The 16828-nt window shown below is 48.1% G+C and overlaps 1 protein-coding gene across 4 annotated transcripts in view; it reads right to left on the reverse strand.

Moving 5' to 3' along the window:
- The window catches only part of pcbp4 (poly(rC) binding protein 4), a 65871-nt gene that overhangs the window by 47198 nt on the left and 1845 nt on the right, over positions 1-16828 (reverse strand). The window lies entirely within an intron of this gene.

Consider the following 16828-nt stretch of genomic DNA (forward strand, 5'->3'; position numbering starts at 1 on the left):
TTTTCTGTAGATTTTTTAAAAAGAAAAAATAGTTAACAAAGTGAGCAGTGGTCCTATAGAAAGTGAATTTGGGGAATTAATAATGAAAAATAAGGAGATGAATTGAACAGGTATTTTGCATCGATCTTCACCATAGTGGATACAGGTAACATCCCAGTATTAGCTGTAAATCAGGAAATGGAAGGGAGGGAGGAACTCAAGAAAATTACAATCACCGGGGAAATGTTACTGAGCAAATTGTTGGAGCTGTGGGCTGACAAGTCCCTAGGTCCTGATGGACTTCATCCTAGGGTCTTAAAAGAAGTGGCTAGTGAGATAGTTGATGCATTAGTTTTAATTAGATTCGTGGAAGGTTCCATTAGATTGGAAAATAGCGAATAATAATGTAACTCCTTTATTCAAAAAGGGAGACAGAATGCAGGAAACTACAGGACAGTTAGTTTAATATCTGTTATAGGGAAAATGTTAGAAGTCATTATTAAAGACATTATAGCAGGGCACTTAGAAAAAGTCAAGATAATAAGGCAGAGCCAACATGGTTTTATGAAAGGGAAATCATGTTTAACCAATTTATTGGAGTTCTTTGAAGAAGTAACATGTGCTGTGGATAAAGGGGAACCAGTGGATGGACTGTACTTAGATTTCCAGAAGGCATTTGATAAGGTGCCACATCAAAGGTTATTGCGGAAAATAAAAGCTCATGGTGTAGGGGATAACATTTTGGCATGGATAGAAGATTAGCTAGCTAACAAGAAACAGAGAGGAGGCATAAATGGGTCATTTTCTGGTTGGCAAGATGTAACGAGTGATGTGCCACAGGGATCTGTGCTGGGGCCTCAACTTTTCACAATTTATATAAATGACTTAGATGAAGGGACCGAAGGTATGGTTGCTAAATTTGCTGATGACACAAAGATAGGTAGGAAAGTAAGTTGTGAAGAGGACATAAGGAAGCTACAATGGGATATAGATAGGTTAAGTGAGTGGGAAAAGAGTATAATGTGGGAAAGTGTGAAATTGTCCATTTTGGTAGGAAGAATAAAAAAGAAGCATATTATCTAAATGGTGAGAGATTGCAGAGCTCTGAGATGCAGAGGGGTCTGGGTGTACTAGTGCATTAATCGCAAAAGGTTAGTATGCAGGTACAGCAAGTAATTAGGAAAGTTAATAGAATGTTTATCACGAGGGGAATTGAATACAAAAGTAGGAAGGTTATGCTTCAGTTATACAGGGCATTGGTGAGACTACATCTGGAGTACTGTGTACAGTACTGGTCTCCTTATTTAAGGAAGGATGTAAATGCGCGGAGGCAGTACAGAGAAGGTTTACTAGACTAATACCTGGAATGGGTGGGTTGTCTTATGAGGAAAGGTTGGACAAGCTAGGCTTGTATCTGCTGGAGGTGACTTTACTGAAACATATAAGATTCTGAGGGGTCTTGACAGGGTGGATATGGAAAGGATATTTCCCCTTGTGGAAGAATCTAGAACTAGGGGTCACTGTTTAAAAATAAGGGGTCGCCCATTTAAGACAGAGGTGAGGAGAAATTTTTTTTCAGAGGGTTGTGAGTCTTTGGAATTCTCTTCCTCAAAAGGCGGTGGAAGCAGAGTCTTTGAATATTTTTAAGGCAGAGGTAGATAGATTCTTGATAAGCAAGGGGGTGAAAGGTTATCGGGGGTAGACGGGAATGTGGAGTCGAGGTTACAATTAGATCAGCCATGATCTTGTTGAATGGTGCAGCAGGCTTGATGGGCCGAGTGGCCTACTCCTGCTCCTAATTCATATGTTCGTATTCTCGTATGCTCATCCTTGTTTTCAAATCCATCCATGGCTTTGCCCCCTCCCCCCCCCCCCCCCCCCCCCCACCTCCTATCTCTGTAATCTCCTCTGGCCCTACAACCCTCCAAGATATCTGCACTCCTGCAATGCTGGTTTCTTGACCATCCCCGATTTTAATTAGTCCACCATTGGTGGCCATGCTTTCAACTGCCTGGGCCTTAAGCTCTGGAATTCCCTCCCTAAACCTCTTCATCTCTCTACCTCGCTTCCCTTCTTTAAGTCGCTCCTTAAAACCTACCTCAAACTGTCCTAATGTCTCCTTATGTAACTTCTTGTCAAATTTTATTTGCTAATGCTGCTGTGAAGCACCTTGGGACATCTTACTACATGCTTACAGGTTCTATAGAAATGTAAGTTGTTGCTGCTGTGTTGTGAGTGAGAGGAATCAGTGCTATTGGGAGATTGGACTATCTCAATATTTGATACATTGCCACACAACAGACCTGTGAGCAAAGTTATATCTCATGGAATAAAGGGACGGTAGCAAAATGGATATGGAATTGGCTGAGTGACAGGAAACAAGGAGTAGTGGTTAATGGATGTTTTTTCGGACTGGTGGATGGTTTGTAGTGGAGTTCCCCAGGGATCAATATTGGGACCCTTGCTTTTCCTGATATATATTAATGACCTAGACCTTGGTGTACAGGGTACAATTTCAAAGTTTGTGCATGATATGAAACTTGGAAGCATTGTGAACTGTGAGGAGGATAGTGTAGAACTTCAAAAGGACAGAGACAAGTTGGTGGAATGGGCAGACAGGTAGCAGATGAAGTTCAATGTAGAGAAATGTGAGGTGATTCATTTTGGTAGGAAGAACATGGAGAGACAATATAGAATAAAGGGTGCAATTCTAAAGGGGGTGCAGGAGAAGAGGGACCTCGGTGTATATGTGCATAAGTCATTAAAGGTGGCAGGACAGGTTGAGAGAGCAGTTAATAAAGCATACAGAATCCTGGGCTTTATTAATAGGAGCATAGAGTACAAGAGCAAGGAAGTTATGTTGAACTTGTATAAGACACTAGTTCAGCCTCAGCCAGTTCAGTTCTGGGTGCCGCACTAAGAGATGGAGTAGAAACTATTCATGAGAATGGTTCCAGGGATGAAGGACTTCAGTTGTGAAGATAGATTGGAGAAGTTGGGACTGTTTTCCTTGGAGAAGCGAAGGCTGAAAGGTGATTTGATAGAGGTATTCAAAATCATGAGGGGTCTGGACTGAATAGATAGAGAGAAACTGTTCCCACTCGTGAAAGGATTGAGAACGAGAGGGCACATATTTAAAGTATTTTTAAAGTCTTAAGAGAAGCAAAAGTGACATGAAGAAAAACGTTTTCACACAGAGAGTGGTTAAGGTCTGGAATGCACTGCCTGAGAGTGAGGTGGGTACAGGTTCAATGGAAACATTCAAAAGGGAATTAGACTGTTACATGAAAAGGAAGAATGTGCAGAGTTATGGGGAGAAGGCGAGGGAGTGGCAATAGGTGAAATGCTCGTTCGGAGAGCTGGTTCAGACGTGATGGGCTGAATGGTCTCCTCCTGTGCTGTAATGATTCTGTGATTCTGATAGGAAAGGAAAAGGCTTACCCAACTCCCATCTTAATCTCTGCCAATAGTACTGCAGTGAGATTTCTCCTCTCTTTTGGGGGGATGCTGTTGTTGGGCGCTACACTCAGTAACTGCCTGCCCAATGCTTTTGCACTGAGGGGCTCACCACAGGAGGGAAATCAGAGGCGTACAGCTGTGTTCCATCATACACAGTATTCCCGAGTGTACATCCGGACAGGCTGGGGTCAGAATTGTGACCTTCAAAATGTCAGCCATGGCTCAGTGGGCTCAACTCTAACCGCCCAATCAGAAGGCTGTGGCTTCAAGTCCCATTCCAGAGACTCGAGTGGAACATCCAAACTGACATTGTTGGAAATGCCGACCATTGGGAGATGTTAAACCGAGGCCCCAAATGTCCTCTCAGATGAGCATCAAAGATCTCGCAGTACCCTTTCAAAGACCAGGAGGTGGGTTCTCCCCGGTGTCCTCTTCAACTTTTACCCCCCACATTGCTTTTTGTGGGAGCTTGCTTTGCACAAATTGGCACCCGGGTTTCCTGCAGCAGTGACTACAATTCAAAAGCACTTTGAGACATCCTGGGGTCATGAAAGGCACTTTAGAAAGTTAGCGAGAGATGAATCCGTGAGAAACGAACATGTCAGAGAGACTGAGAAAGCTCAGGTTCCAGACCGCATTCCCCAAACTCCAACGGAAGAACTGGTTAGAGCGACGGTCACTGATTGAGATGAGATGGGCACAGGCTGCAAAATGATGCCACAGGGACAAATTTGGAGACAGTAGCAAGGCTCCAGGAACAGCACTGTGGCCGTGTGTCAGACATTCGCTGGCATAGTGCTGGAAACTTCCAAACAATGCATGTGGGGGTGTGAGGAGAGGAAGAGAGAGAATTGTGTGTTTACATTGTTAGCCTTTGGGTGCAGTGATGGTGTAAATAGAGGGTTCTGTTTTGAATAAATTCATGACTTCTCCTCAATGACTTAAAGAATCAGGATTGTAAAAACACACAGAAAAGATGGAGAGAGATTGGAGTTGCTCACTGCACAGGAGCAGGACGGGGAGACGGGGAGATGGGAAAGAGGACGGGCTGTGAGAGCGCGTGGCTCAAGTTCTCATTAACTTTGTTGATGTTGAAGATTTCTTGAAAGGTTAACAAGCTTAATAACCGACAACTTTAATCACAAGAGACAGAAATAAAAATAGAAGTTTGTGTTTCCATTGAAAACCAGACATGTGGGTGTGGTCTGCACTTTAGAAATTTCCAGATAGCCCACTCAAAAACAAGAGCTGGCAACTGAGACAAAGAGAGAGACAGAGAGCGAGAGACAGACAGACAGACAAAGACAGAGAGACAAGCTTTACATTATGACCCTGAACTCCTCACTGCACAACTTAAAAAGCTGACAGTGACTGAGTGATGTTGGTGCCACTGGAACAGGTCTGTGAAGATGTAGATATGGAGAGAGTGGGAGGCACAGAGACAGTGAAGACAGAGCACAGAGTCTGAGTGACACAGATACACACTGGCAGATTTATACATGGGCTAAAGCGGGGTCTTTCCTTGTGATAACTGGCAAAAACATTTAGGTGGAGGTGGGATTGTCAATATTTGATGCAGCTCCAACTTGAACCTTATTACCATCATGTATCTAATGCCCAGAAACAGCATCAAACTGCACGGGTTTAATGATCCAGAACAGGTCCTTGTCACTTCAGTTATGTCCGAGAGCCAGTTCCCAGTCAGACTGACAGGGGCAGTTACAAACACCCACAGAGAAACTTCCCCAAATCTGCACTCCCACAGCAGAGCCTCTTCTCCTGACCACATACCCACCCTGCCTACCATGATGGACCTGCGACCTGTGGGGGAGGGGAGAGTCCACATTAGACATGTGCATTTAAATTCCATCCAATCACAAACCAACACCCCACCCCCCTCCCCATGGCACCGCGCCCAAAAGGCCATTCTTCGCATGTGGATCAAAAGAAGTGAGCGCTAGACAGCTATTTCTCCATAGAGAGCATCACAGCCAAGCCCAAACCCATCTCCAACCAACCACCACACCGTCAGGATGCAGGTCAATGAATCAGGAGCAGGAACATTTAGACAGGAGTGGACACTGCAGTTCCTCGAGCCTGTTCCTCTGTCCTACTCGATCATGACTGATTCATACGCCAACCCCAATTACTGACCCCAACTCCATATCCCTTGATACGGTTACTTAATAAAAACCCACATGCGTCAGCAGCCTGCAGTATTAATGTAGAGGCAAGATGATGCCTCCTGCTCCCCCGGCTTCTCATTCAAGGTCAGTTTTATAAACTTAGCAGCCAGTTACTGCAGTCTGAGCAACTTTCCTGAAAATGGGTTTGGGACCCTCATTATAATATTGAAACGAGGCCTGTGCTCATTTATGGCAGGCACCAGAGTCGCCTAAGAAAATATAAAAGGCACCCCTAGTAATTCAGCAGCAGCCTGTACGTCCCGCGCAAGTCGAGTGCAGGCCATTCGTCTGCTACATTCATCATCGATGAACACATTCTACATGCTGCTCCTCAGGGCCCCACAGGGAACCTCGGGCCTTTTCGCCCCTGCCTGCAGACCCACCCATCCTGTGGATCCTTAGTAGCAGCCGTCAGCCAGGCAGCAGAATCGCACTGAAGGGCAGCAATCTCAGTGTAAATGAGGCTTTGGCTCTGATAATTGACCAGGCCTCGCATCAATGATATTGTTGGGGTTAGTGACCCTCCCCTGCACTGAGTTAAAATGGACTTCCAAATGCAGGGAATAGGGTCCTCAAGAGGGTGAACTGCACCATGGAATGGTTGCATCCCGCAGTAAATGGGGATGTTGCTGTGGAGCTGGGGGTTGCCATGGGACTGTGTTTGGTATGTGTGCAAAGATGTTGAGGGTGTGCACAGAGGGGAGGACTTGTTGTGGCTGCTACGTGTTGAGGGTGTGTATACTGAGGGGGGTGTAGGCTGCAGGGGGTGTACACTGAGGGGGGAGGCTGTACAGTGAGGGGGGTGATGTGCATACTGAGGGAGGGTGTGAACTGAGGGGAGGGTGTATACTGAGGGGGAGCGTATACTGAGGGGGAGTGTATACTGTGGGGGGTGGTGTATACTGAGGGGGAAATGTATACTGTGGGGGGGATGTATACTGAGAGGGGGTGGGTGTATACTGAGGGGGAGCGTATACTGAGGGAGAGTGTATACTGTGGGGGGTGGTGTATACTGAGGGGGAAATGTATACTGTGGGGGGGTGGGTGTATACTGAGGGGGAGCGTATACGGAGGGAGAGTGTATACTATGGGGGGTGGTGTATACTGAGGGGGAAATGTATACTGTGGGGGGGTGGGTGTATACTGAGGGGGAGCGTATACGGAGGGAGAGTGTATACTGTGGGGGGTGGTGTATACTGAGGGGGAAATGTATACTGTGGGGGGGATGTATACTGAGAGGGGGTGGGTGTATACTGAGGGGGAGCGTATACGGAGGGAGAGTGTATACTGTGGGGGGTGGTGTATACTGAGAGGGAGCGTATACGGAGGGAGAGTGTATACTGTGGGGGGTGGTGTATACTGAGGGGGGGTGGGTGTATACTGAGAGGGGCTGGGTGTATACTGAGAGGGGGTGGGTGTATACTGAGGGGGAGCATATACTGGAGGGGAGTGTATACTGTGGGGGGGATGTATACTGAGAGGGGGTGGGTGTATACTGAGGGGGAGCGTATACTGAAGGGGAGTGTATACTGTGGGGGGGATGTATACTGAGAGGGGGTGGGTGTATACTGATGGGGGAGTGGGTGTATACTGAGGGGGGGCGTGTATGCTGAGGAGGGATGTGTATGCTGAGGAGGGGTGTATACTGAGGGGAGGTGTATACTGAGGGGGGCGTTGTACACTGAGGGGACTGTGTATACCGAGGGGGGTGGTGTTTACTGAGTGGGGGGGGGTGTGGGAACTGAGGAGAGGTTGTATACTGAGGGGGATGGGGAGGTGTATACTGATGGGGGTTTATACTGAGGGGGGGTGTATACTGAGGTGGGGGTGTATACTGAGGGGGTGCTATATACTGTGGGATTATATCCCGTGGGTGGGTGTATACTGATGGAGGTTTATACTGAGGGGGGGTGTATACTGAGGGGGATGAATATTGAGGGGGGGCATGTATACTGCGGGGAGCGTATACACTCAGGGGAGTGTATACACTAAGGGGAGTGTATACTGAGGGGGGTGCATACCGAGGGGGGTGAATACTGAGAGGGGAGGTGTCTACTGAGAGGGGGGGGTCTATACTGAGGTGGGAATGTATACTGAGGGGTGTGTAACCGAGGTGGGGTTGTATACTGAGGGGGGTGTATACTGGGGGGGGCGGTGAATGCTGAAGGGGGTGTATACTGAGAGGGGAGTGTATACTAGAGGGGGATGGTATTTACTGAGGGGGAGTTTGCATACTGAAGGAGGGGTGTATACCTAGGGAGGGGGTTGTATACTGAGGGGAGGGGTGTATGCTGAGGGGGGGGTATACTGAGGGAGGGGTGTATACTGAGGGGGGTACACTGAGGGGAGATGTATACTGAAGGGAGATGTGTACTGAGGGGGGATTTGTATACTGAGGGGTTGTATATTGGTGGGGTGTATACTGGGGGTGAATACTGAGAGGAATGTGTATACTGAGGGGGCTGTTATACTGACAGGGGCTGTTATCCTGAGGGGGCTGTATACTGAAAGGGTGTTATACTGAGGAGGGTGTATACTGAAAGGGGTGTATTCGAGGGGGGTGTATTCGAGGGGGGGTTGTATACTGAGGGGGGGTTGTATACTGAGGGGGGGTGTATGCTGAGGGGGGATCTATACTGAGGTGGGTTGTACACTGGCAGGTGTTCTGAAGGGGGTGTATATTGAGGGGGGTATATACTGAGGGGGGTGGTGTACACTGAGGTGGGTGTATATTGAGGAGGGGTGTGTACTGAGGGGGCTGTATACTGAGGGGGTTGATCTGAGAGGGGGGGTGTATACTGGGGGGTGTATACTGAGGTTGGGTGTATACTGAGGGGGGGTGTTCTGAGGGGGGTGTATACTGAGGAGGGGGGGGGTGTATACTGAGGATGCGGAGGGTAAGCTTATGCTGAACTAATTCTTTTCTGATGGATGTGTTCGGGCGGGAGGGCTAGTTGCTGCTTTAAATCCTCCTCGTGTTTATTTAAAATCACCAAGACTGGAAGGAAAAACTCTCCATTACAGAAATCAAAAACCTGTAAATCATTTACCAGGTACCAGGCTCGGTCAGTCTGCCTCCCCCTCAGAGGTCACAGTTTTTAAAATTAATTTTCTCTCCCTTTATTGACAGGTCAGGTTACAAGGTGACTTCAAAATCCAGGACAGCAGAAGGGGGTGGGGGAAGGAGGGAAATAATGCAGCAATTGACGTGTTTGCTGCCTGTGATATATTCAGCCAAGGGAGCATCATGTTACACTGTCACCACAGCTCTACAGAAAAATCCAATGATATTGGACCTGTCTGAGCAACTGTGAGTCGAATTGTCCTTCTCTTCACTCCCAGTCTACCTCGTCCTTTTCATAACTCATTCTTTCTTTCAGTGTTTCTTACACGGGCTGCATTCAGAAACCATTGTACACAAACTCGAGCACAGAGACTGGGAAGAAACAAAGTAATAATTTATGAAGCAGTGTCTGAATTTTCAAACATCAGACACATTCCTTGTTTGTATTATAATGATTCCAAGGTGCATGGTTATTGAATTACTTAATGGAAAGACCAGGTAAACCAACAGGCACAATGAGCTGTAGGAACTGGCTGTCTGGTCAGTAGGGGAGTCACAGATACACGGGGCGGCACAGTGGCGCAGTGGTTAGCACCGCAGCCTCACAGCTCCAGGGACCCGGGTTCGATTCCAGGTACTGCCTGTGTGGAGTTTGCAAGTTCTCCCTGTGTCTGCGTGGGTTTTCTCCGGGTGCTCCGGTTTCCTCCCACAAGCCAAAAGACTTGCAGGTTGATAGGTAAATTGGCCATTATAAAAAAATTGTCACTAGTATAGGTAGGTGGTAGGGAAATATAGGGACAGGTGGGGATGTTTGGTAGGAATATGGGATTAGTGTAGGATTAGTATAAATGGGTGGTTGATGTTCGGCACAGACTCGGTGGGCCAAAGGGCCTGTTTCAGTGCTGTATCTCTAATCATTCAGGCCAACAATCAGCACATGGCAGCTGTAACTGGGGAATTACCAGTGGCCTTGAGAGAGCAACAGGATCACTCCCATCAACTTGCCTTGGAGCCTGAGGTTATGAAGAATCTTGAGATATGGGCGTCACTAGCAAGGCCAAGCATTTATTGCCCATCCCTAATTGCCCTTGAGAAAGTGGTGGTGAGCTGCCTTCTTGAACCGCTGTACTCCATGTGGGAAAGGTAAACCCACAGTGCTGTTAGGGAGGGAGTTCCAGGATTTTGACCCAGCGACAGTGAAGGAACGACAATATAATTCCAAGTCAGGATGGTGTGTGGCTTGGAGGGGAACTTGCAGGTGGTGGTGTTCCCATGCGTCTGCTGCCCTGTCCTTCTAGGTGGAAGAGGTCACGAGTTTAGAAGGTGCTGTCGAAAGAGCCTTCACGAGTTGCTGTGCACCAGTGGTGAAGGGAGTGAATGTTGAAGATGGTGGATGAGGTGCCAATCAAGTGGGCTGCTTTGTTCTGGATGGTGTCGAGCTTCTTAAGTGTTGTTGGAGCTGCACCCATCCAGGCAAGTGGAGTGTATTCCATCACACTCCTGAGTTGTGCCTTGTAGATGGTGGACAAGCATAGGGGAGACAGGAGGTGAGTTACTTGCCGCAGGATTCCCAACCTCTGACCTGCTCTTGTAGCCACAGTATTTATATGGCTGGTCCAGTTCAGTTTCTGGTCAATAGTAACCCCCAGGATGTTGATAGTGGGGGATTCAGTGATCGCAATGCCGTTAAACATCAAGGGGAGATGGTTAGATTCTCTCTTGTTTGAGATGGTCATTGCCTGGCACTTGTGTGGCGCGAATATTACTTGCCACTTATCAGCCCAAGCCTGAATGTTGTTCAGGTCTTGCTGCATATGGACATGGGCTGCTTCAGTATCAGAGGAGTTGCGAATGGTGCTGAACATCATACAATCATCAGCGAACATCTCCACTTCTGACCTTATGATGGAGGGAAGGTGCAAATGACCACAGAAACTGTTTTTTTGCTGGAATGGAGGCATTGTTAAGGAGGAGGATTGGGCTGTGCATTGATCAGATTCTAGTTAACCTGTAATCTTCCTGACATAGAATCATAGAAATCATAGAAAGTTTAAGGCACAGAAAGAGGCTATTTGGCCCATCATGTCTGTGCCAGCCGAAAAACGATCCACCTATTCTAATCCCACTTCCCAGCATTTGGTCCGTAGCCCTGCAGCTTATGGCACTTGAGGTGCATATCAAGGCTCCTTTTGAATGAGTTGAGGGTTTCTGCCTCAACTACCCTTTCAGGCAGTGAGTTCCAGACCCGCACCACCCTCTGGGTGAAAATGTTTTTCCTCATTTCCCCTCTAATTTTTCTACCAATCACTTTAAATCTATGTCCCCTCGTCACTGATCTCTCTGCTAAGGTGAATAGACCCTTCACCTCCACTCTATCCAGGCCCCTCAAAATTTTGTACATTTCAATCAGATCTCCCCTCAGCCTTCTCTGTTCCAAGGAGAACAACCCCAGCGTGTCCAATCTTCCCTCATAGCGGCATTCTTCCAGTCCCGGCAACATCCTCGGAAATCTCCTCTGTACCCTCTGTAGTACAATTACATCCTTTCTGAAATGAGGTGACCAGAACTGCACACAGTACTCAAGTTGTGGCCAAACCAATGATATATACAGTTCCAGCATAACCTCCCTGCTCTTATATTCCATAGCTCAGCTAATAAAGGAAAGGATTCTATGGCTTTTAAAGGTGGTCTTTCAAGCTGGCCCTGCCCGCACAACCCCCCTCCCCCATCTCCACCCCACCCCATCATTGGCCATCCTGCTTTCAGCTGCCTCGGCCTCACACTCGAATATTCTTTCCCCCGTCTGAATAAAATCATGAATTTGAAAGCTGATCAGACCCCCACTACATTCTGGTGGAATGGTCAGCAAAGTGACTCAGACGTCACAGTGAGTAAACATCCCAAAACACTTCACATACAACAAAGTACTATGAGCAGTGACTGTTACGTCAGCAAATCTACAAGGCTGAATACAATGTGATACTGTTCTGATGTATATAATAGGATTAAGTATTCTTTCACTACAATCAACTAGATTAATAAAACCACTGGGGTTGGAAAAACATGGAAAAACCCATATGCCATTTGGCCCATCAAACCTGTTCTCCCACAGACTGTACGTTCTACCCTAACATTTACTCGCCAGTCATGTTAAACGTACTGCCCTGTGTGAGACAGAGACTCCCAGGACCATGGGCTTAGCAGATCTGATCAGTGGTCAGTGCTGGATCAGGTAATCTCAACCAGTGATTCCACCCCCCCCAACAAGGTTAAACCACAGCAGCTACCTGAATTTAAATAGCGCCTTTAATGTAGGAAAATATTGACAAAACCAAGGAATGTGATATTCAGAGGAGTAATTAGAAGCTTTGTCATGTTGGGTTTAAAGGTTGGTATTCAGAGGGGAAAGAAAAAGAGGTGGAGAGGTGCAGGGAGGGAATTCTAGAGTGTAGCTGAGGACATGTCTACTAATGGACATTACACAAGGTCAGAGTCAGATAAAGAGAGAGTGCAGGGAAGGATTGTATGGCTGGAGGAGGTTACAGAGATATGCCATGAAGGATAAATATTTTAAATTGGAGGCACTGAGGAACTGAGACTCAGTATAGGTCAGTATGAATGATATCACAACAAGCAGTCTGAGGTCGAGAGGGGTTGTGCAGGCATAGAGCTGGGTGCTGACAGGGTACAGCTGACCCCATGTATCTGGATGATGTTGGCAAGGGGCAGCATGAAGATGAGGAAGAGGAACATAGGAATGTAGTATTTCCAAGTTCACGGATGACACAAAACTAGGTGGGAATGTGTGTTGTGAGGAAGATGCAAAGCGGCTTCAGGGTGATTTGAACAGACTTAGTGATGGGCAAGAATGTGGCAGATAGAGTATAATGTGGAAAAATGTGAGGTTATCCACTTTGGTAGGAGGAATAGATGTGCAGAGTATTTCTTAAATGGTAAGAGATTAGAAAGTGTAGATGTACAAAGGGACCTGGGTGTCTTTGTCAATAAGTCACTGAAAGCTAACATGCAGGTGCAGCAAGCAATTAGGAAGGCTAATGGTATGTTAGCCTTTATCACAAGAGGATTTCAGTACAGGAGTAATGAAGTCTTGCTTCAGTTGTATAGAAGGTTAGACTGCACCTGGAGTACTGTGTGCAGTTTTGGTCCCCTTACCTTAGGAAGGACATTATTGCCATAGAGGGAGTGCAACGAAGGTTCACCAGACTTGTTCCTGAGATGGTGGGACTGTCCTATGAAGAGAGACTGGGGAAACTGGGCCTGTATTCTCTAGAGTTTTGAAGAATGAGAGGTGATCTCATTGAAACCTACAAAATACTTAAAGGGATAGACAGGGTAGATGCAGCTAAGATGTTTCCCCTGGTCGGGGAGTCTAGAACCAGGGGACAATTTCAAAATAAGGGGGAAGCCATTTAGGACAGAGATGAGGAGAAATTTCTTTACTCAAAGGATTGTGAATCTTTGGAATTCTCTACCCCAGGGGACTGAGTATGTTTAAAGCAGAGATCGACAGATTTCTAAATACAAATGACATAAGGGGATATGAGGATAGTGTGGGGAAAAGGCATTGAAGTGGATGATCAGCCATGATGAGGCTCGATGGCCTGAATGGCCTACCCCTGCTCCTATGTTCCTATGGAGGAGGATGTGTTAAATGTTGCAGAGAAGGGATACTGCACTACAGTCAGACAGTGGATGTCATCTGTGACTTTGATAAGGGCGGTTTCAGTACTGTGGCAGGAGTGGAAACCCAATTGGAGGAATTCAAACATAGAGCTGCAGGAAAGATTTGGGAGGCGACAAGTCCGAGGACTTTGGAGAGAAAAGCGAGGTTGGAGATGGGATGATGATTTGCAAGGACAGAAGAGTCTAACCTGGGTTTTTTGAGAAGGAGGAGGATGATGATGATGGTGATTTTGAAATTAGGGCTGGTTGCTGAGGGGAAAACTATATACAATGTCAACTAGCATGGCAGTCAGGAACGGAGGTTGGGTGGTGAGGAGTTTAGTGGGAATAGAGTCAAGGTGGGTAATGGATAATGTGAGCTCAGATGAGTGGAGATGGGTCCAGAAAGACATAGGCTGGGATTTAGTGAGGAGGTGCTGGCCCCACCTCTGCTGACCCTGGAAGCAATGCTGCATGGCTCAGGCAATTAACTGCCTGGGGTCATGGCTTCTGCCCCTCTGAGGCAGGATGACCCGCCTCCCAGAGCTACCAGCCAATTAGAGGCCCAACAGCTCCTCAATCCCAGCAGCGCCATCAGGAATGGTGGCCACTGCTGAGATTGCAGCAGGCGCCGGACCCAGCAATGGAGCCAGAGGAAAAGGTAAGTGGTGTCGGGGATCACCGGGACCTGGTGGGGGGAGGGGTTGAGCACAAGAGCAGGGGGCGGTCTTCCAGTGGGCATGGCCCATTCTGCTGGGAAGGGGCCTTCCATGGGGCACAGGATGCCCAATCAGGAGGGCCCCCCCACCAGCCCACAAGGAAGCTGCCAGGTATTACTGGGGCAGCCTCCCTAGGTGGTGAAGTGCCCATCCGTCACCGCTAGTAAAATATCAGCAGTGGCTGGTAAAGGCCCTTAAGTGGTCATTAATTGGCTGCTTAAGGGCCTCAATTTGCCTAAGGATAGGCTGGCTGGCCGGCCGTCCACCATCTCCCTGCCACTGGTAAGATACCAGCGGGGGCAGATAGGCGACAGTTATGGCACCCCCTGGCATCCCACCCGATGTTACGCCCCCACTTTGCCCCCGCCTGTTCCCAGGGGTGGGAGGGGCGTAAAAATCCAGCCATAGGTTCAGAGTTAGGGGGCTGGATTTTCAGTCCCCACTCGGGCCGGGATCGGATGCGGGTGGGCGGGGGGAGGAGGTGCAAACAGCCCTGCCAGCCGGCATGCTGCTTCCCCGGTTCCATCCCATCTCCGGGCCATTTTTGCAGAGACAGGATCAGGGTGCATCAGGGCTCAGTAAGAATTTACCATTCGGCCTCCAGGTTCCTGCAGGCAGCGGGGGCCAGCTTAGGTGCCTGGAGTGGCCTCCCAGCAGCAGGCCAATGGAGGGTGTTGGGGGCAGCACTCCAGGCAGGCCTAGAGGCCTTCCCTGCCTGCCTAAGTGAAGGAGCAGCCACAGGCTGCCCTGTAGAGATGCTCCCCCTCCCCCCTCCTCCACCTCACAGAGGCAGCCAGCTCCAAAAGCCATTGAAGTTTTAACTAGTTGGAAAGTTGGTGCCTCCATGTTGAAACACTTTCTTCCTCACCTACCTTCCATCACAACCTGCTGCTCCTTTTTGCTGGAAAGCCTCTGATTGTCCTCCAGCATAGAGAGCCGAGTAAAAAATTCATCTCCCCCTCTGCTTGATTACTAACCCTCCTGCCAGTGGAAATAGTTTCTCCCCATCTACTCTACCTTTCATAATTTTGAACACCTCAATTAAATCTCCCCTTACCTTCTCTGCTGTCAGGAGAACAATCCCTGTCTCCCCAGGTAAATGAAATGCCTCATCCCCAGTCCCATTCTAGTAAATCTGTTCTGTGCCCTCTCAAAGGGCCTGATATCCTTCCTAAAGTGCAGTGCCCAAAATTGAACATAATGCTCCAGCTGAGGCCTAACCAGTGATTTATAAAGGTTTCAGCTGGACTAGTTACTGAGGGAAAGAACAAAAGTTGAAGTTAGTCAGATTGAAAAGTATTTGATGAATATCCACAAGCACTGGAAGTAACATTAGTGAGACTGTTTTTAGCTTTAATGTGTTAATGGGAGGTTGGATGCAACAATTACACAGCAAGAGTTGGATTACACCATGGCGTTTGTGAGACTGATGGAAATTAGCCCTGTCTGGCTAATATCAGATAATTGGAGCAGCCAGTCCCCATCTCCCCTCGCTTCCTGGCACTGTAATTGCAGCTCACTCTTAAATAATCCCCTGGCTTTGTGAGAACGAAAGCAGCTTTTGCCTGATTTGTCTAACTCAGCTCCAGCCTGTTTAATTATACACCCACAACAACCAGCAACCAGCGCTGATGCAACCTTCTTTATTCAGTGACATCTGCACTAAAGACAGACAGCGAGCGAGAGAAAGGGAGGGAGAAAGAGAGGCGGCAAGAGAGAGAGAGGGAGGGAGAGAGAAAGCGAGACAGAGAGAGAGAGGGGGAGAGAGAAAGCGAAACAGTGAGCGAGAGAGACGGAGAGAGAAAGAGAGAGAGGGAGAGAGAAAGCAAGACAGCGAACAAGAGAGAGAGGGAGAGAGAAAGAGACAGCGAGCGAGAGAGGAAGAGAGAAAGAGAGACAGCGAGAGAGAGCGAGGGAGAGAGAAAGCAAGACAGCGAGCAAGAGAGAGAAGGAGAAAGACAGCGAAAGAAAGAGAGAGGGAGAGTGAAAGTGAGACAGTGAGAAAAGGAGCGAGAGAGAGAGGCAGGGAGAAAGAAAGAGAGACAGCGAGAGAGAGAGAGAGAAAACGAGACTGGGAGCGAGAGAGAGAGAGAGAGAGAGAAAGCGAGACAGGGAGCGCGAGAGAGAGAAAGACAGCGAGTGAAAGAGAAAGCAAGAGAAGGCACTCCCATGAGGGAGAGAAAGCAAGAGCCTGAGAGAGAAAGCGTGAGAAAGGGGAGGGGAAGAGAGAAAGTGAGAGAGAGCAGAGAGGGGGCAAGAGTGTGAGACTGAGCTCCAGGCTCCCCTACAGCTGCCTAGGGTGGTTCAGTTGGGATCACTGGTCTGTGCAGTTTTGCTGATCTCGTCTGGTTTGGCAGTCAGGCTGTTACAGGCAACCTCAGCACCCATCATACGGAACAGGCAAAGCAGCAGCCAGGGTTTCCCAGCCTGAAGGCAACAGACTTCTGCTGGCATCAGCTGCCTCCCACCACTTGAGTCCAAGTGGCCATTCTTGTGAACACCAACAAGCTATTCCACCACAGGGGCATCACAGCCAACCCCAATTGCCATGCATGTAAGCTTTCTAATGTGGGGGTGGATGGGGAAGGACAGCAGTCAGCAGCCACCGTCATACCCAGAGGTACTGAGGCCAATTGTGCTGGCTCAGCTAAATCAACCATTGCAGTATGGACTAACAGCCTGGGCCCCTCCCAGTCTGGATGGCTTGAACCCCACCGACAGGTCATTTATTCTCAGAG

This window comes from Heterodontus francisci, chromosome 19 (genome assembly GCF_036365525.1).
Source record: "Heterodontus francisci isolate sHetFra1 chromosome 19, sHetFra1.hap1, whole genome shotgun sequence".
NCBI lineage: Eukaryota > Metazoa > Chordata > Chondrichthyes > Heterodontiformes > Heterodontidae > Heterodontus > Heterodontus francisci.